Source organism: Panthera onca, chromosome B3, assembly GCF_046562875.1.
Source record: "Panthera onca isolate mPanOnc1 chromosome B3, mPanOnc1 haplotype 2, whole genome shotgun sequence".
NCBI classification, from domain to species: domain Eukaryota; kingdom Metazoa; phylum Chordata; class Mammalia; order Carnivora; family Felidae; genus Panthera; species Panthera onca.
Genome location: NC_138344.1, coordinates 144231937 through 144252697, shown reverse-complemented (window position 1 = coordinate 144252697; position 20761 = coordinate 144231937). Strand labels below are relative to the sequence as shown.

Sequence of the window (20761 nt, the reverse complement as noted above, 5' to 3'; positions counted from 1 at the left end):
CAGAGGGCAATGAGTTGATATATTTAAAGTGCTAAAGGAAAAAAAAAAAAAAACTGTGAAGCAAGAATCCTATATCTGGGAAAACTGTCCTCCAAAAATGAAGGAGAAATTAAAATACTCCTTGATTTAAAAAACAAAAACAAAAACAAAAAAACCTGAGGAAGTTTATTACCATGAGACCAGCTCTACAAGAAATGGTGAAGGGAGGGGCACCTGGGTGGCTCAGTTGGTTAAGCATGCAAGTTCAGCTCAGGTCATGATCTCATGGTTCATGAGTTTGAGCCCCATGTCAGGCTCTGTGCTGACAGCTCAGAGCCTGGAGCTGTTTTGGAATCTATGTCTCCTCTCTCTGCCCCTTCCCCCTGCTTGTGCGCTCTCTCTCTCTGAAAAATAAAATAAACATTTTTTAAAAATTAAAAAAGAAATGCTGAAAAGACTCCTCCAGACTGTAATGAAAGGACTCTCGGCAGTAACTTGAAGCTCTTGAAGGAATAAAGATCTCCAGTAAGGGTAAATACATGGGTAATTATAAAAGCAAGTATTGTTGGAATTTTGGTTTGTAACCCCACTTTTAGTTTCCTATATGATTTAAAAGACTAAAAAGACTGGGGCGCCTGGGTGGCTCAGTCGGTTAAGCGGCCAACTTCGGCTCAGGTCATGATCTCGCGGTCTGTGAGTTCGAGCCCCGCGTCGGGCTCTGTGCTGACAGCTCAGAGCCTGGAGCCTGTTTCAGATTCTGTGTCTCCCTCTCTCTGACCCTCCCCCGTTCATGCTCTGTCTCTCTCTGTCTCAAAAATAAACGTTAAAAAAAAATTAAAAAAAAAAAAAAGACTAAAAAGACAGCAGTGAATGAAAGAGGTAGTAATGATGCTGGATAGGAGCAGAGTATGTTATTGAAGTTAAGACTGTATAAATTTGAATTATAGTGTTATAATTTTGGAATATAATCTTTAAAAACATTTTTTTAATGCTTATTTATTTTTGAGGCAGAGAGAGACAGAGCATGAACAGGGGAGTGGCAGACAGAGAGGGAGACACAGAATCCGAAGCAGGCTCCAGGCTCTGAGCTGTCAGCACATGGGGCTTGAACCCATGAACCGTGAGATCATGACCTGAGCTGAAGTCAGACGCTTAACCGACTGAGCCACTCAGGCGCCCCTGGAATATAATCCTAAATAACTCTACTTGCTTTGGATAATATTGACATCTTAACAATATTAATTCTTCTAATCCATAAACATGGAATGTGTTTCCATTTATTTTTGTCTTTAATTTCTGTCAGCAATATTTTATAGTTTTTGTTGTACACGTCTTTCATCTCCTTGGTTAACTCCTAAGCATTTTATTCTTTTGGATGCTATTGTAAATGGAATTGTGTTCTTTATTTCCTTTTCACATTCTTCATTGTTAATGTATAGAAACTATATTGTTGAGATTTTTTTTCACTAAATTATTTAATTTTTTCCATTTTATTTAATCTAAAAAAAAGTTCACCCATTTTCCCCCACCCCATCTCTAGCAACTACTATTATCTGTATCTATTAGAGTTTTTAAAGATTATATATATAAGAGAGATCATATGGTATTTGTCTTCCTCTGACTTATTCCACTTCACATAATGCCCTTGTGATCCACCCATGTTGTCATAAATGGCAAGATTTTTGGGCGCCTGGGTGGCTCAGTCAGTTAAGCATCCAACTTGATCTCAGGTCATGATCTCATGGTTCATGGGTTTAAGCCGTGCATCCGACTCTATGCTGACAGCTCAGAGCCTGGAGCCTGCTTCAGATTCTGTGTCTCCCTCTCTCTCTGCCCATCCCCTGCTCGCTCTCTCTCTCTCTCTCTCTCTCAACAATAAACATTAAAAAAAATTAAAAAATAAATAGCAAGATTTTCTTTTTTATAGCTAAATTGTCCATTGCATATATCTATACCATAATTTCTTTATTCATTCATCCATTGATGTATACTTAACATTGTTTCCACGTCTTGGCTATTGTAAATAATGCTGCAATAAACATGGGAGTGCACATGTCTTTTCAAGTTAGTGTTCTTGTTTTCTTCAGATAAATACCTAGAAGAGGAATTGCTGAATTGTATGGTAGTTCTGATTTTACTTTTTGAGGAACCTCCATACTGTTTTCTGTAGTGGCTCCACCAATTTACATTCCCCTTGACAGTGTGTAAGGGTTCCCTTTTCTCCACATCCTCACCAACACTTTTTATTTCTTACCTTTTTGATAATCACCATTCTAACAGGTGTGAAGTGATACCTCATTGTGGTTTTGATTTGCATTTCCCTGATGATTCGTCATATTGAGCATCTTTTCATGCACCTGTTAGCCATCTATGTCTGCTTTATAGAAAATGTCTAGTCAATCTTTAATAGGATTATTTGTGGGTTATTTTTGTTATAAAATTGTATGAGTTCTTTATATATTTTGCATATTAGTCATTTATGAGATACATGATTTGGAAATATTTTCTTCCATTCAGTATGTTGTCTTAAAGAATTTTTAAAAATGTTTTATTATTTGTTTTTGAGAGAGAGAGACAGAGACAGAGACAGAGACAGAGAGAGCAGGGAAGGGGCAGAGAGAGAGGAGACACAGAACTGGAAGCAGGGTCCAGACTCTGAGCTGTCAGCACAGAGCCCGACGTGAGGCTCAAACTCACAAACTGTAAGATCAGGACCTGAGCCAAAGTCGGACACTTAACCGACTGAGCCACCCAGGTGCCCCAGTAGGTTTTTCTTTTCATTTTGTTGACAGTTTCCTTTGCTGTGAGGAAGCTTTTAGTTTGATGCAGTTCCACTTGTTAATTTTGCTTTTGTTGATTTTGCTTTTCATGTCAGATTAAAAAATGATTTAAAAATATATCATCAAAATCCGTGTAAAAGAGGTAACTTTTCTTCCAGGAGGTTTACGGCTTCAGGTCTTATGTTCAAGTATTTAATCTATTTTGAGTTAATTCTTGTGTATGGTGTAAGATGGTGGTCCAGTTTCATTCTTTTCCATGTGGCTGTCCGATTTTCCCAATACCATTTATTGAAGAGACCGTCCTTCCTCCATTGTATATTATTGGTCTTTTGTTGTAAATTAATTGACCATATATGTGTGGGTTTATTTCTCAGCTTTCTATCCTGTTGCATTGATCTGTATGTCTGTTTTTATGCCAGTACCATACTATTTTAATTACTACCACTTCATACTATAACTCGAAGTCTGGAATTGTGAAACCTCCAGTCTTGTTTTTCTTTTTCAAGATTGTTCTGGCTATTTGAGGTATTTTGTGGTTCTGTACAATTTTTAGGATTGTTTGTTCTAGTTCTGTGAAAAATGATGTTGCTATTTTGACAGGGAGTGCACTAAATCTGTAGATTGCTTTGGGTAGTATAGGCATTTTAACAACATTTTTCTTCTAATCCATGAGCATGGAATGTCTTTCCATTTCTTTACATTGTCTTGAATTTCTTCAGAGTACAAATCTTTCACCTCTCTTGTGAAGTTTATTCCTAAATATTTTACTGTTTTTGGTGCAACTGTAAATAGGATTGTTTTAATTTCACTTTCTGCTGCTTCATCATTAATGTATACAAATGCAACAGATTTCTATACATTGACCATGTATCCTGCAACTTTACTGAATTCACTTCTCAGTTCTAGTGTGTGTGTGTGTGTGTGTGTGTGTGTGTGTGTGTGTGTGTGTGGTTTTTTTGTTTGTTTGTTTGTTTGTTTGTTTTTGGTGGAGTCTTTAGGGTTTTCTGAAAATAGCAAGAGTTTTACTTCTTCCTTACCAATTTGGATGCCTTTTCTTTATGCTGCTTAATTGTTGTGGTCAGGACTTCCAGTATTACGTTGAATAAAAGTGGTGAGAGGGGACATCCTTGTCTTCTTTCTGACCTTAGGGGAAAAGCTCTCAGCTTTTCAACATTGAGTATGATGTTAGCTGTGGGTTTTTCATATAAGGCCTTTATTATGTTGAGATATGTTCCCTCTAAACCTACTTTATTGAGGGTTTTTGTCACGAATGGATGTTGTACTTTGTCAAATGCTTTTACTGCATCTATTGAAATGATCATATTCTTTCCCTTCTTCATGTGACATACCATTGATTTTTTGCAAATATTGAATGACACTTGCATCCTAGGGATGCACACTTAATCGTGGTGTAGGATTTTTTTTTTTAATGTATTGTTGAATTTGGCTTGCTTATTTTGTTAGGAATTTTTGCATCTATATTCATGAGAGATATTGGCCTGTAATCCTTTTTTTTTTTTTTTTTTTTTTTTTTTTTTCCTTTTTGTGGTGTCTTTATCTGGGTTTGCTATCAGGGTGATACTGGCCTCATAGAATGAATTTGGAAGTTTCCCTTTCTCTTCTATTTTTTGGAATAGTTTGAGAAGAAAAAGTATTAACTCTTCTTTAAACTTCTGGTAGAATTTGTCTGTGAAGCTGTCTGGTACTGGACTTTTTGTTTTTTGGGAATTTTTGATTACTGATTCAATTTTGTTGCTGGTAATTGGTCTGTTCAAATTTTCTATTTCTTCTTGCTTTTGTTTTAGAGGGTATATGTTTCTAGGAATTTACCCATTTCTTCTAAGTTATCCCATTTGTTGGCATATACGTTTTATTTTCATAATATTGTTACAATTATTTTGTGTTTCTGTGGTGTTGATTGTTATTTCTCTTCTTGCACTGGTAATTTTTAAAAAAAAATTTTAACATTTATTTATTTCTGAGAGACAGACAGAGCACCAGTGGGGAAGGGACAGAGAGAGAGGGAGACACAGAATCTAAACCAGGCTCCAGGCTCTGAGCTGTCAGCACAGAGCCCGACGTGGGGCTCAAACTCATGAGTGGTAAGATCATGACCTCAGTGGAAGTCAGACACTTAACCAACTGAGCCACCCAGGCACCCCTTTCACTGGTGATTTTAACTGCATTGTCTCTCCTTCTCTCTCTCTCTCTCCTGGTTTTATTTATTTATTTATTTATTTATTTATTTATTTATGTATTTATTTATAGTTTTTATATCATTTATTTCTGCTCTAATCTTATATTATTTCCTTCCTTTTGCTGGGTTTGGGTTTTGTTTGTTTTTTCTTTAGCTCTTTTGGGTGTAAGATTAGGTTGTTTGTGGTTTTTCTTGCTTCTTGAGGTGGGCCCATGATGCTACGAACTTCCCTCTTAGAACAACTTTTGCTGCATCCCGAAGATTTAGGATGTTGTGTTTTCATTTTCATCTGTTTCCATGTAATTTACTTATTTATTTATTTTGATTTATTGGTTGACCCATTCACTGTTTAGTAGCATGTTATTTAAACTCCATGTATTTGTGGTCTTTTCAGATTTTTTTCTTTTTCTAGTTTCATAGCGTTGTGGTCAGAAAAGATGCATGGTATAACTTAGATTTTTTTTTTTTGAATTTGTTGAGACTTGTTTTGTGGCCTAATATGTGATCTGTTCTGGAGAATGTTCCATGTGTACTTGAAAAGAATGTGTATTCTGCTGTTTTATGATGGAATGCTCTGAATATGTCTGTTACATCCATCTGTCCAGTGTGTCATTCAAAGCCACTGTTTTTTTGTTGATTTTATGTTTGGATGATGTAAGTGGAGTGTTAATGTCCCCTACTATTATTTTATTACTATAAATTAATTCCTTTATGTTTGGTATTAACTGTTTTATGTATTTGGGTATTTCCATGTTGGGTGAATAAATATTTACAATTATTATACCCTCTTGTTAGATTGTCCCCTTTATTAATAAATAGTGTCCTTTTTTGTCTCTTGTTACATTCATTGTTTTACAATCCATTTGTTCCAATATAAGACTTGCTATCCTAGCTTTCTTCTGGCATCCATTTGCATAATGAATGTTTCTCCATGCCCTCACTTTTTTTTTTTATTAGTATTTTATTTATACTTTTGGAGAAGATCTACAGTTTCACAAGAAACACTGATTTTTCTCAAACAATGGAAACATATAAAAAATCTATTGTCTAAGAAGAATAAAACAAGTCTCTTCAGTAAGTACTGAGATAATTCAGACTGGAGGAATCAGTGAAGCCAGCGTTACATGCAGTAAGTTCAGATTTATCCAGTTTTAGGGATAACACAAATGTCTTCCTGTCTAGTTCTGTACGGTTCCAAATGAACCATCTCAGCCTAAAACTAGTAACAAGCTGGCAGACAAAGCCTCTGGGGTCCCATCTAGTTTGAACAAGGAGTGGCTCACTCTCCAGATGGCTGCATCTGTTTACAGAACTCATCGAACTCTTGCTGCTCAGGTTCTGTCATGACTCTGTTGAGGTCATAGATCTCTGCTCTTTGTCTTTGCTTCAGCTCCTGCTGGGCTGATTTCTGCTTGGCCTTCTCAACTTTGCTGACAGGTTGTTTAACTTTGGAATTTTCTTTACGCATAGGTGGATCCATGACTTGGGTTCTGAACACTTCTTAGCTCTGACGTCCAGGCCTGGAGTCATGAGCCTGCTGTGCCTCTGATTGGGTGGGGCTCCATCCCTTCACTTTCAATCTGCAGACGTCTTTCAGTCTGAAATGAGTCTCTTGTACACAGCATATAGATGGGTCTTTTTTGGGGGTCTTGTTATTATTATTATTATTTTTTTAATCCACTCTGTTGTCCTGTGTCTTTTGAATGAAGCATTTAGCGCATTTACATTCAAAGTAATTATTGATAGATATGTATTTATTGGCATTTTGTTACTTGCTTCATGGTTGTTTTTGTAGTTCTTTGTTCCTTTCTTCCTTGGCTCTCTTCTCTTATGATTAGTCAGCTTTTTTTTAGTGATATACTTGGATTCTTTTCTCTTTATTCTTTGCATATCTATTACTGATTTTGGATTTATGGTTACCATTAGGGTTGTGTATAGCATCTTCTGTCTATATCAGTTTGATGGTTGTGTTAGCTTGAGCTCATTCTTTACTCCTCTCCCCACCACCTTTTAGGTATATGTTGTCATATTTTATATCCTTTTATTTTATGAATCTCTTGACTGATTTTTACAGAAATACTTATTTTTACTGCCTTTGTTTTTTTACTTTTCATACTCTCACTTATGGTCTTTCCTTTCCACTCAAAGAGTCCCCTTTAATATTTCCTGTAGGGCTGGTTTAGTGGTCATGAACTCCTTTGGTTTTTGTTTGAGAAATTCTATCTCTCCTTCTATTCTGAATAGTAGCCTTGATGGAGAAAGTATTCTTGGCTGAAATTTTTTCCCTTTCACCTCTTTGAATATATCATGCCACTCCTTTCTAGCCTGTAATGTTTCTGCTGAAAAACCCACTGATAGCCTTATGGAGTTTCCTTTGTATGTAATTGTCTTTTTCTCACTTGGTGCTTTAAAATTTTTTATCACTGCTTTTTTTTTTTTTTTTTTTTTTTGTCATTTTAATTACTGTATGTCTTGGTGTGAACCTCCTTGGGTTGAATTCTGGGGGATCTCTGTGCCTCCTGGATCTGGATCTCCATTTCCTTTCCCAGATTAGGGGAGTTTTCAGCTATTATTTCTTCAGATAAATTTTCTACCCCATTTTCTCTCTGTTCTTCTTCTGAGATCCCTATAATACAAATGTTATTATACTTGATGGAGTCACTAAGTTCCCTAAGACTATTCTCAATTTGTGTAATTTTCTTTCCTCTCCTTTTTTCAGCTTGGTTACTTTCTAGTCTGTTGTCTTCAAGGTCGTTAATTCATTCCTCTCCTTCATCTAGACTGCTATTTATTCCATCAAATGTATTTTTAATTTCATTTATTGTGTTCTTGATCTCTGATTGGTTTTTTTAATCTGTGTTAAGGGTCTCACTGATGTCCTCTACTATTTTCTCAAGTCCAGTGAGTATCTTTATGATCATTACTTTAAATTTTCTATCAAGTGTATCTCTTATATCCATTTAGGTCTCTTGCTGCGGTTTGGTCCTGTTATTTCATTTGAGACATATTTCTCTGTCGCCTCATTTTGTCTAACTCCGTGTCTGTTTTTGTGTTAGGAGAGTCGGCTACTTCTCTTGCTCTTGATAATAGCTTTATGAAGAAAAGTTCTTGTAGTGCCTTGCATTGCAGTGTCTCCCTGTTCCCCTGGGCCTGGTGCTTCACGGAGTGTCTCCTATGTGTTGTGTATGCTCTGCTATTGAATCTTGGCCTCTTTTTTCTTCTGTCCAATTGTCTGCAGAGGCTCTCTTTGCCTATTGTGTGTAGTGTCTGGTCCCCAATAGGGGTGGGATATGCTTTAACAAGGCGTGCAGTGGTCTGCTCGCAAAATGTGATCTACTCCCACAACCACCAGAACTGAGGTCCACAAAATGTGCAGGTCAGGAGATGTGGTGTTGACAGAGTTTGTGACTGTCCTCTGGGGAAGGGGGCCTGCAGTGCTGGAACTAAGGGGAGCGTGACTGGGAAGGGCAGATCCGCTGAAGCTCAGGGGGTACATGGGACTTGGTATAAGCAAGTTAGGTAACACGTGTTGATGCTGCACTAGTTCCCACAGATGGCTGTTGTTTATGGTGAGGGGTGAGGGAAGGGAAGTGGCACCTGCCAGCTCCTTTGTTTCTGAAGCGGTCTCTCTATGATCCCTGTCTCTTAGGGCCACACTCCACGTTGAGCAAATTACTGTCTCTCCTGTCTGCCCCTGGCATTTTTCAAACTGCTGGTTGTACACTGTATCTGCACAGGCTGTTTGTTATGCTGTCTCTTTAAGGGCAGGGACTCCACTTCCTAACACCCTCTGAGCTCTCCCAGAGCTGAGTTCACCAATTTTTAAAATTCCAGGGTTTAAGTCCCAATGGTTGTAAGAACTCAATGAAATTTGGCCCCTCTCTCAAAGACAAATGTTATGGGGTTTGTCTCCCCATTTCTGGGTTTCCTGACGTGAAACTCTGTTTTTCACCCTTTTCTACCACCAGCTCCCTCCCCACCATGGACCAGTACAGTCCATTCACTCTCAGACTGTGTCTTCACTCTTCCTACTTTTCTCCATGTGCCCTCTCCTCTACCTTTAGTTGTGGAGTTTGTTCTGCCAGTCTCCAGATCATTTTTTGGACTATTATACCAATATGAGTGTTATCTAGTTGTATCTGTGGAATGGGGCAAACTTAGGGTCCCCCTACTCTGTCATCTAATTACTATAGCTTTGTAATATAGTTTGAAGTCAGGGAGTGTGATGCCTCCAGCTTTGTTGTTCTTTCTCAATATCGCCTTGGCTATTTGAGATTTTTTGTGTTCTATACAAGTTTTAGGTTTGTTCTGTTTCTTTGAAAAACGCCATTGAAATTTTGATAGAGATTGCATTCATCTGTATATTGCTTTTGGTGGTATAAACATTATAACAATATTCTTCCATTCCATAAGAATAGGATATCTTTCCATTTACTTGTATTTTCTCCAATTTCTTTTGTTAATGTCTTGTAGTTTTTCTTTTTTTTTAACTTAGAGAGAGAGTGGGGGAGAGGGGCGGAGGCGGGTGGGGGGAGGGAGAGAGAGAGAGAGAGAGAGAGAGAGAGAGAGAGAGAGAGAAAGAATATCTTAGGCAGGCTCCACACTCAGGACAGAGCCCAATACAGGGCTCAATCCCTCAACCCTGGGATCCTGACCTGAGCCAAAATCGAGTCAGATGCTCAACCAACTAAGCCACCCAGGCGCTCCTTGTAGTTTTTAATATACAGGTCTTTCACTTCCTTAGTTACATTTATTCCTAGGTATTTTATTCTCTTTGATGCAATTGTAAATGGGATTGTTTTCTTAATTTTTTTGATAGTTTGTTACTAGCATACAGAAATGCAAACAATTTTTGTATAATGATTTTGTATCCAACTTTACTGAATTTATTAGTTCAAATAGTTTTTTGATAAAAATTTTAGGGTTTTCTATATATACTATCATGTCATCTACAAATAGTGGCAATTTTAGTTTTTCCTTTCCAATATGGATGCCTTTTCTTACCTGATTGCTCTAGCTAGGAATTCCAATACTATAGTGAATCAAAGTGGCAAGAGTGGGCATCCTTGTCTTGTTCCTAATCTTACCATGTTTCGTGCATGGAGTATGATGTTAGCTGTAGGTTTGTCATATATGGCCTTTATTATGTCAAGATATATTCCCTCTATACTTGCTTTTTTGAGTTTTATCATAAGTGGATATTGAATTTTGTCAAATGTTTTTTCTGCATTGAGATGATTATATGATTATTTCTTCTGTTGAGGTGGTGTATCAATTGACCAATTAGTGGATGTTGAACCCTGGGTCCTTGCATCCCTGGAATAAATCCCACTTGACCATGGTGTATGATCATTTTAATGTATTTTTCAATTCAGTTTGCTAATATTTTGTTGATAATTTTTGCATCTGTATTTGTTAAGAGATATTGGCCTGTAATTTTTTCTTGTGGCATCCTTGTCTGGTTTTGGTATCAGGGTAATGCTGGCTTCATAAAGTGTTTTGAAGAGTTCCCTCTTCTATTTTTTAGAAGATTTTGAGAATGATTGAGATTAATTCTTCTTTGAATGTTTGGTAGAATTCACCAGTGAGACCATCTAGTCCTGGACTTTTGTTTGGAGTTTTTGATTACTGATTCAATCTCCTTACTAGTAATCAGTCTGTTTGGATTTTCTGTTTCATTACAATTGGTAGGTTGCATGTTTCTAGAAACGTATCCATTTCTTCTAGGTTGTCTAATTTGTTGGCATGATTGTTCACAATAGTTTCTTATGACCCTTTGTATTTCTATGGTATCAGTTTTTATTTATTTGTAATTTTTTTAAACGTTTATTTCTGAGACAGAGAGAGACAGAGCATGAGTGGAGGAGGGCTAGAGAGAGAGAGAGAGAGAGAGGGAGACACAGAATCCGAAGCAGGTTCCAGGCTCTGAGCTGTCAGCACAAAGCCTGACGCGGGGCTCGAACTCACAAGACTGCGAGATCACGACCTGAGCCCAAGTCGGACGCTCAACTGACTGAGCCACCCAGGTGCCCCAAGTTGGTTTTTTTTTTTTTTTTTTTTTTAAGTTCATTTATTTTCATGGAGAGAATGAGCAGGGGAGGGGCCTAGAGGGAGAGAGAGAGAATCCCAAGCAGATTCCACACTGTCAGTGCAGAGCCCAATGTGGAGCTCGATCTCACAATGATATCATGACGTGAGCAGAAATCAAGAGTCTGACTCTTAACTGGCTGAGCCACCCAGGCGCCCCATCTGTGGTATTAGTTCTAATATCTCTTTCATTTCTAATTTTGAGTCCTTTTTTCTTGGTGAGTCTAGCTAAAAGCTTGTCAATGTAGTTTTATCTTTTTCAGTGAACCAGCTCTTACTTTCATTGATCTTCTTCATTGTCTTTTTAGACTCCATTTATTTATGCTTTGTTATAGCTTTCCCTCTCTTAACTTTGGGCTTCATTTGTTCTGAGGTGTAGATCTCAGTTTCTTGAAGCCATCATTTATCACTATGAATTTCTGTCTTACAATTGCTTTTGTTGCATCCCATGAATTTTGGTATATTTGTTTTCATTTGTCTCAAGGTGTTTTTAAATTTATTTCCTCTTTGACCCATTGGTTGTTCAGTAGCTGTTTTAATCTCCACATATTTGTGAATTTTCCAGTTTTCTTCGTAAAATTAAATATATATATTTGTATATATATAAATATATATATAAATATATATGTATAAATAATATATAAATATTTATATATATACAAATGTTTATTTATTTTTGAGAGAGAGCGAGCATAAGCAAGGGAGGGGCAGAGAGGGAGGGAGACACAGAATCCGAAGCAGGCTCCAGGCTCCAAGCTGTTAGCATAGAGCCCGACTTGGGGCTTGAACTCGTCAACTGCAAGATCATGACCTGAGCCGACTGAGCCACCCAGGCACTCCTTCTTCATAAAATTAATATCTAGTTTCATACCATTGTGTTTGGAAAAGATGCTTGGTATTATTTCAATCTTCTTAAATTTATTAAGACTTGTTTTGTGGTCTAAATATGACCTACACTGGAAAATGCTCCATGTACACTTGTGAAAGACGTGTATGCTGTTGTCTTTGGATGGAATGCTCTGTAAACATCTAAGTCCATCTGGACTAATATGTCATTTATGGCTAATGTTTACTTACTGATTTTGTCTGGATGTTCTATCATTGGTATAATGGGACAATAAAATCCCTTATTATTAGTGTATTGCTATTTCTTCCTTTAGGTCTTTTAATATTCATTTCATGTATTTTAGTGCTCCTCTACTGACTGCATAAATACCCCTTTATCATTATGTAACACTGTTGTCTTTTTTTTTTTAGTCTTTAAGCTTTATTTTGTTTGATACAAGTATAGTTACTCCCGCTTTCATCTGGTTTCCATTTGCATAGAATATCTTTTGGTTTATTGACTTTTCTCTATTATTTTTCTACTCTCTATTTCATTTATCTCTAGTCTTTTTCCTTCCTTCTGCTAGATTTGGGTTTATTCTTCTTGCTCTAGTTCCTTAAGTTGTAAAGTTAGGTTGTTGATTTGAAATCTTTGATTTTTAATGCTAAGCATGTATAGCTTAGCACTGTTTTTGCTCGGTCTCTTAAGTTTTGTTTTTGTTTCTATTCATCTCAAAATATTTTCTAATTTCCCTTTGATTTCTTCTTTGATTCATTGATTGTTTAATAGCATTTTAATTTCCACTTTTTTTTCCTAGTTCTACTCCTGTAAAAAAATTTTTTTAGTGTTTATTTTTGAGACAGAGCACAAGCTGGGGATGGCAGAGAAAGAGAGGAGGAGGCACAGAATCCAAAACAGGCTCCAGGCTCTGAGCTGTCAGCACAGAGCCTGATGCAGGGCTCCAACTCATGAACTGTGAGATCATAACCTGAACCGAAGTTGGATGCCCAACCTACTGAGCCACCTAGGCACCCCTCTAGTTCTACTGCTTTAAAAAATATATAGATTTATTTATTTTGAGAGAGAAAGCATGAGCAGGGGAGGGCCAGAGAGAAAGGGAGAGAATCCCAAGCAGGCTCTGCAGTTAGTGCAGAGCCCTACATGGGGCTCGAACTCACAAACTGTGAGATCACGACCTGAGCTAAAATCAAGAGTTGGATTCTCAACCCACTGAGCCACCCAGGTACCCCTTAGTTTTACTTCTTTAAAGAAGTTTGAGAGACAGTGCATGAGCATGAGAGTGTGTGTATGGGGGGGGGGGGCGGCAGAGGATTCCAAGTGGGCTCTGCACTGACAGCAGATAGCTGGATGTGGGGCTTGAGCTCATGAACCAGATCATGACTTGAGTTGAAAGCAACTCAGTCGCTTAACCAACTGAGCTACCCAGATACTCCTCTGACCTTTTACCTATACTGAGACTTATTTTATATCCTAACGGATAAGCCTATTCTAGAAAATGTCCCATGTGCACTTGAAAAGTGTGTGCTGCTGTTGTTGGGTGGAATGGTCTGTAAATTTCAGTTAGATCTAGTTGGTTTATGCGCTGTGTTAAATCCTTTATTTCCTTACTTTGGCTGGTCATTCTATTATTGAGAGCGGGGTGTTAAACGTCTCCATCTACTACCGTAGAACTCTACCTTCAATTCTTTGTTTCCCCTTCACATAGATTTTTATTTATTTTGAGAGTGAATGAGCTGGGGAAGGGCAGAAAGGGAGAGAGAATCCCAAGCAGGCTCCACATTTGTCAGTGCAGAGCCCCAGATGGGGCTCAATCTCATGACGGTGGAACAGGAGATCACAACCAATCTGAGCTGAAATCAAGAGTCAGACACTTAACTGAGCCACCTGCACACCCCTTCCTTCATAAATTTTCCTGGTCTGTTATTAGTTGTGCCAATGTTTATACTTGTTCTTTTTGCTGTATTGACACTTTTATTAATATATAATGTCCTTTTTTCTTTTATAACCTTTATTGTTTTAAAATCTATTTTGTCTGATATTAGCATAGTCATCCCCTATCTCTATGGGTTATTATCTGCATGGAGTATCTTTTGCCATTCTTTCACTTTCAATCTATTTGGGCTTGGATCGAGTCTCTTTATAGCATGTAGTTGCCATCATGTGTTTTTATTTATTCTGCCAATCCCTCTTTTGATTAGAGTTTAACCCATTTACGTTTAAATTAATACTGGTAAGGACAATTTTGTCATTGTGCCGTTTTCTGTATACCTTAAAGCTCTACTGTCCCTCATTTGCTGCATTACTGTAATCTTTTGTGTTTAGGTGATATTTGTAGTTAAATGTTTAAATTATTTTCTCATTTTCTGTTGTACATATTCTATATATTTTTTTTGAGGTTACCACAGAGATTACATTTAACGTCCTAAAGTTGTAACATTCTAATTTGAGTTAATACCAGCTTAAGTTCACTAATTTACAAAGACTGTTTCTCTCCCTACCCCGTCAATTAACAACTGTCACAAAACTACACCTTTATGCAAAGTAGCGTCCAGAAACAAAGTAATAATTCTTTAAAATTCATTAGTTTCTTCAATTATGTAGAAAACAGGGGCACCTGACTGGCTTGGTCGGTCAAATGACTGACTCTTGATCTTGGCTCAGGACATGATCTCATGGATTCCTGGGTTCAAGCCCCATGTTGGGATCCAGGGATCCGTGCTGATAGCACAGAGCCTGCTTGGGATTCTCTTTCAAAATAAACTTAAAAAAATTATGCAGGAAATAAAAATCGGAGTTAGAAAACAAAATTACAGTAATACTAGTTGTTTATTTTTTTGAGAGTGCAAGTGGGGGAAGGGCAGAGAGGGAGGGACAGAAGACCTAAAGTGGGCCTTGACCCTGACAGCAGCATACTAGACTCGGGGCTTGAACTCGCCAACCAGATCATGACCTGACCAGAAGTTGGATGCTCAATTGAAGTCAGAAGTTCAACTGAGCCACTCAGGTGCCCAATTAATATTTGTTTTTTAAAATCTATTCTCCTAAACCATGTAGAAAATAAAGTGGGAGTTATGAGTCCAATAGTTTTTGTAATTCCCATTTACCTTACTTAAAAAAAAGATTTTTATGTCTAGTATTCTTTCACTTCACCCTACAGGCATCCCTTGAGCATTTCTTACAGGGCAAGTTTGGTGGTTAACAAACCTTCTCAGCTTTTGGTTTTCTGGGAATGTTGGATTTCTGCCCTCGCTTCGTAACTACAATTTACTTTCTCTTTTAGTACTTTGAATATATCAACCTTCTGGCCTACATTGTTTCTGATGAGACATCTTATGGAGGTGGTGGTGGAAATGATCCCTGTATCTAGGAGTCCCTGTTCTCTTGCTTTCGAGATTCTCTTGTTTTTTGAAGTTTGATTATAATGTATCTCAGTGGGTCTGAGTCTCTTACTTGGGACTCTGCTGAGCTTCTTGGATGTTTGAACGTCATGTCTGGTTTACCTTGGGAAAACTTCAGCCAGCATTTCTTCAAATATTGTCCCTTTCTCTTTTCCGAGACTCCACAATGCATAGGTTGGTCCTCTTACTGGTGTTCCACAGGTCACTTAGGCTCTGTTCAATTTTCTTAGATCTGTTGGTTGTTTTGATTCAGTAATTTCTTCAGTATTTTAAGCTTGCTGAATTTTTCTGCATGCCCACATCTGCCTTTGAATCCCTGTAGTGAATTTTTGATTTGTATTTTTTGGCTCCAACATTTTTTTAGGTTTCTTATCTTTAATGATATTTCTATTGTTTAGAAACGGTCTTGACTTTCTCCACATTTTCCTTTAGTTTTTTGAGTATCTTTAAGATGGTTAAATACTTTGCTCGGAAGATCTTCTATTAGATCTTTTTCAGAGACTGTTTCATTTCTTTAACCTTGTGAATGGGACATACTTTCCTGTTTCCTATTTCTTGTAAGGTTTTTGTTGTACGGTGGATACTTAAATCTAACCAAGTGTTAACTCTGGAAATCAGATTCTTTTCCATCCCCAGGGCTTGCTGGGTTGTTACCATTTCAAATTACACGTTATGTTCAGTTACAGACGGTCTCTGTGCCAAGGGTCATCCTGAGGTATAAACTTTTTTCAGAGAAAGTGTGTTTGAGCACAAGCAGGGGCAGGAGCAGAGGATCCCCAGCAGGCTCTGTGCTGTTAGCTGGGAGCCCGAAGTGCGGGGCTTGATCACACGAACCACAAGATCATGACCTGAGCCGAAATCAAGAGTCAGATACCTAACCAAGTGAGCCACCCAGGTGCCCCTAACGTATAAACTTCAGCCCTTTTCAGACCAAGCTTTTCCCTGAGCACGTACACTTTCTATTTTTCCCTTGTAAATTCAGTTGCTTTCATACATCAGTCTTTGTTATCTGGCAAAAAAAAGGGCAAAGATGAGAAAATTGAAGGTGGCGGGGGTACTCTCTGTTTACATCCCGTTAAGTCATGTTAGCCTGAAGAGGAGGGGCTTGCAACAATGGGGGGAGGTGCAACAATGGCCTCTCTTTGTCTGCACTCTGATCAGAAGCTGCAATCCTAGAACAGATTCCTGCTACTTGGAGGACAGGGTCCTTTTGGCCCACCCTGGCTCCCCTATCAGATGTGAGATCTCTGTGGCAGGACCTGTAGCCTCTTCTCAGGGTACGTTCACACAAGGGCAGCGTCCACTTGCCATTTGGTTAACTGCTTAGATGAGGCAGCAAATGTCCTCAGTAGACATCCTCGGAACCTGCTAGTAATGGAGGAAATGGATTCCAGTGAAAGGCAATGTATCACGGAGGTCCCCGAGGACTCCAATCACCATCCCCTACTGTAAAGCAACCTCCGGGAGCCACATCTCAAATCCCTTGTGACACTCTGTCCTCCCTTAGCCACAGCAAATTGGAGCTGCCAACAGAGCCTACAACAGCTGCAAACCAACCTGATAGAAATGTTGAGAAGCTGTGGAGTGTATCAGACACAGCCTGTCAGGAATTCACATCAGGTTTAAGAACTGAAGGAATAGAAGCTTCACGGGCGCGGGGCACCATGAGAAAGCCAAGTCACGAGGAGTACAGTTCTAGAGAACCAGGAAACTTATGGGCAGTGGACAGAAAAAGAGAAACCCAGGGACGCAGACAGGTGGGCAGCGCCCTGGAGGGATGCTGTCTTGCACAGCTGCCTGGAGCCCTGACTGCTACAGTATGTCCACAACGCCAAACTGCAGCAATCTCTGGGTCCTCAGAAGTCGAGACTTGTGTGAGATTCCCAATACCATTATCCTGTGACTCCTTGGAAAACCATCCTCCACATCTGGGTAAAGTTCTCAATCAAAACAGCTCGTAGTTACGTCTAAAAAATTTTCTTCAGTGTTGGAGGTCCCCAACCCTGCCACTAGAGAACAATCCTTGACCTAGCAGCCACAATATAAAAACTCTGTGTCCACTCAGGCCCTGACGCTCCAGGGACCTCCTGCTGGGTGTGGGCCTTTATCCAAACTCTGAATGGGAAACCTGGTCTAAGGAGGGTGAAATTCTATCATTCATGGGTGCTCTGATTCTGCTCCCTCTGGGAAAGGGGTTTGGGCCTGCTTTCTCCAATCTGGGGCACTGGGACTCAACAGGCAAGGCTGTTTGGAGACCCCAAACTTCCCAGGATAAATAAAAGTGCATCCTTGTCTGACCAGTCTTCCACTGCTGGGTGTCAGCCATGGGACTGCCCCCCACTCCCTCCTGGACTCCCAGTGGGTTAGCTGCCCCTACAGGAGAATGCAAATAGAATTGTTCCTGCAGTCTTATAAAGCTTCAAGGGCTTGACTTTGCAGATGTCCCACTGCTTCCAGCCTCATCTGCTACAGTCCACTTCAGGGAAGGGCCTTCCCTCCCACGTTTCTACTCGTACTCATCCTCAGTGATGCTGCTTTTAATTTCAGACAGTCAAGTCCCCAGTCATTTTCTCTCTCAAGTTCTACCCCTCTGCTGTGTGTGCTTTGGTCTGCGAACTCCTCCAGGGTGGGGAACAATGCAAGCTTGCCCAAGGTCTGACGCAGGTCAGGGGCTAAAGGATCTGCTGGGGTACCTGAGGGAATGGTGCCCTTCCTTTGGGAGACTGCTTCTGATGGCTCTAGTCCATTCAGTGTAAATTTCAATCAACGTCAAGCAATCTGTCATCTGGTCTTCCCTGCACAAACCCTCTTAAGGAACAAAGCTCCTCCTTATCTCTGCATTAAGTCCCTCACAGTGCAACAAAGACCTGAAAGCTGGATAGGGCACAGTTCACTTAGGCAGAAATGTTGGGGTCCAGCTTGTGTGGGTATGCCACGGGACCTCAGGACAGTTCTCTACTCTCCGGGATTATTTCTTCCTATGAGGTGCATGTTAATACCTGCGCTACCAACCCCACTGGATACTTTGGAATGACGCTTCTTCCTCCAGTTAGAAGACTGCCAGTACTAGATGTGGCCCAGCTTCACCCACTGGCCCTGAACCCCTCAGTCCGGTTCATCTTGGGCTGGGGGCTTAAATGTTGCCGGCACCAGCTTAGTGCTACCCCATGACAGTGCTGATGGGAGGTGCTCCACTCACTCTGTTGGGAGAGGTGACAGGCTGAGCTGGCTACTGGTTCAGGGTGCTGTCTGCAGCTGTTACGGGATCCCAGTAGGCCCAGGAACTGTCCTCAGTCATAGACTTGGCTTGGTCGGAGTATCACTGCAGAATAAATGTTGCTTGTAGTAATCACCTATGGCACACTAATGGCTGCTTAACCACAGGGCTTCCCTTCAACTGTTCAGTAGCTTAAAAATAACTTCTAGCTACCCACTGCTTCCCTCAGTCTACTCCGATCCCTGCTTCAGATGTCTGGAGATCCCAGCACACACACTACCCTTCTATCCCCTCCTTCCAGACAAGAGAGTTTTCCCTATCTGCCCCAGCCCAGCAAGAATCCCTCCACTGACATTATTAGGCTTCCATCAGAATTTTAAGTGCTGCATGGTGGAGTTACCATCTCTGCTACAGAGAAGTCTCCCAGAGAGGCCCAGGCTGGAGTCCAGGTCTGATTCCAAAGCCCACGTGAATATGCCCCTTAAAAAGAGCTCACTGGGGTGCCTGGGTGGCTCAGTTGTTGAGCATCTGACTTCAGCTCAGGTCATGATCTCATGGTTCATGAGTTTGAGTCTCACACCGGATAAGCTTAAGCTCCACTTCTCTCTCTGCCCTGTGCTCACTTGCACCCTCAAAAATAAATACGCAAATAAGTATAAAAAAAGCCTCACTGAATGAATAGTATCCCAATAGGCACTGGAGCAACTCGGACCCTTCCCATGTCTGTTTTGAGATCCTAACACTATTCCCGCAGTCTAGGTTCTGAGGAAAACGTCTCTGCAGGGAGCTATTCTCCCCATATTCTAGTACACAGAAGGATTCACTTTTCTGGCTGTAAACCACCAGGTATTAGGGCTGGAGTACAGAGTCCTACTGCAGGTGGACAGAAAACCTGAGCCCCCAGCCTTCTAAGAGCAAAGGCTCACAGGGTCAACTACAGAGACTGCATAAGCCAGCCTCAAGATCTTTGCCAAGTTATTTGCCCGTATCACTCTGCTTTATCTTGTCATGTTTTCAAAAAAGAGATTTTGAGAGCGAGTGAGAGACAGGCAGTGAACAGGGGAGGAGCCAAAGAGAAAAGACACAGGATCCGAAGCAGGCTCCAACCCATGAATTGTGAGATCACACCTGAGCAGAAATTGGACACAATCAAGCCACCCAGGTGCCCCTATAGTCTGTCAATTAAAAGTCAAAGGGGACGCCTGGGAGGCTCAGTTTAGCATCCGACTCTGGCTCAGGTCATGATCTTGCGGTTTGTGAGTTCAAGCCCCACGTCAGGCTCTGTGCTGACAGCTCAGAGCCTGGATCCTGCTTCAGATTCTGTGTCTCCCCCCTCTCCCTACTCTCTCTCAAAAACAAACATAAAAAAAAAAAACAAAACCCCAAAAACATCTTTAAGAGATACAAAATGCAGCAAGAAGTCTCTTCTTGACCAGTACCCTTCTAGATGTTCTAGAAGGGTCTTTTAAGAAGACCAGCTTTTATTTCAAAGTTCTCTTCAGATCAAAGGCTTTTACTCAGTGCTTACTGCCCTGGAGGGGGGGGGGGGGGGGGGGGGCGGGACTGCAGCATAGCCCGAGATGGAAAGCACTGTATTAAAAGAATACCTCTTTCCCTTCTCAAACCCGAGGTTCATCGATTCCAGAAAGGACTTGTTTAGAGAAAAATCTCCTCTATGTCCCTTTCTTAAATTCTTTAATGTTTATTCATTTTTGAGAGAGAGAGAGAGACAGAGTGTGTGTGTGTGTGTGTGGGGGGGGGGGGGGGGGATGGGACACAGAATCTGAAGCAGGTTACAGACTCCGAGCTGTTAGCACAGAGCCTGACTCAGGGCTAGAGCTCACGAGCCCTGAGATCATGACCTGAGCCAAAGTTGGCCGCTTAACCAACTGAGCCTCCCAAGCACCCGTTTCCCTTTCTTAACTAGAGATAAAAACTGTATCCAGTTACAGGACTATACACTTAACACCTCAATTCCCCAAAGTAATTGAAGAAATTTCAAGAACTCAGATTAAGGCAGAACTTTTCAGTTTGTAATTAATTTGGGTTACAGGACAGGAATACAAGACCTAGGGAAAGTCACTGACCCACAGTAATGAGGCAGTGTGTGTTTTGTGAGTGGGACTTGCAACCATGGAAGTAAAACATCCCAACACAAATCCAAACCAGCAGCTACAAAACAGGGCAGAGTTCAATGCTCCGATCCTATAAAATAAAAATCTAGACTAATTTTAATATTAAAGCAAAGACAAAATA

General features: G+C 40.1%; 1 pseudogene; it reads right to left on the bottom strand.

Annotated features, from left to right (window-relative positions):
* Positions 1–4247: 4247 nt before the first annotated feature.
* Positions 4248–11003, bottom strand: LOC132670364 (small vasohibin-binding protein pseudogene; annotated as a pseudogene).
* Positions 11004–20761: the final 9758 nt, after the last annotated feature.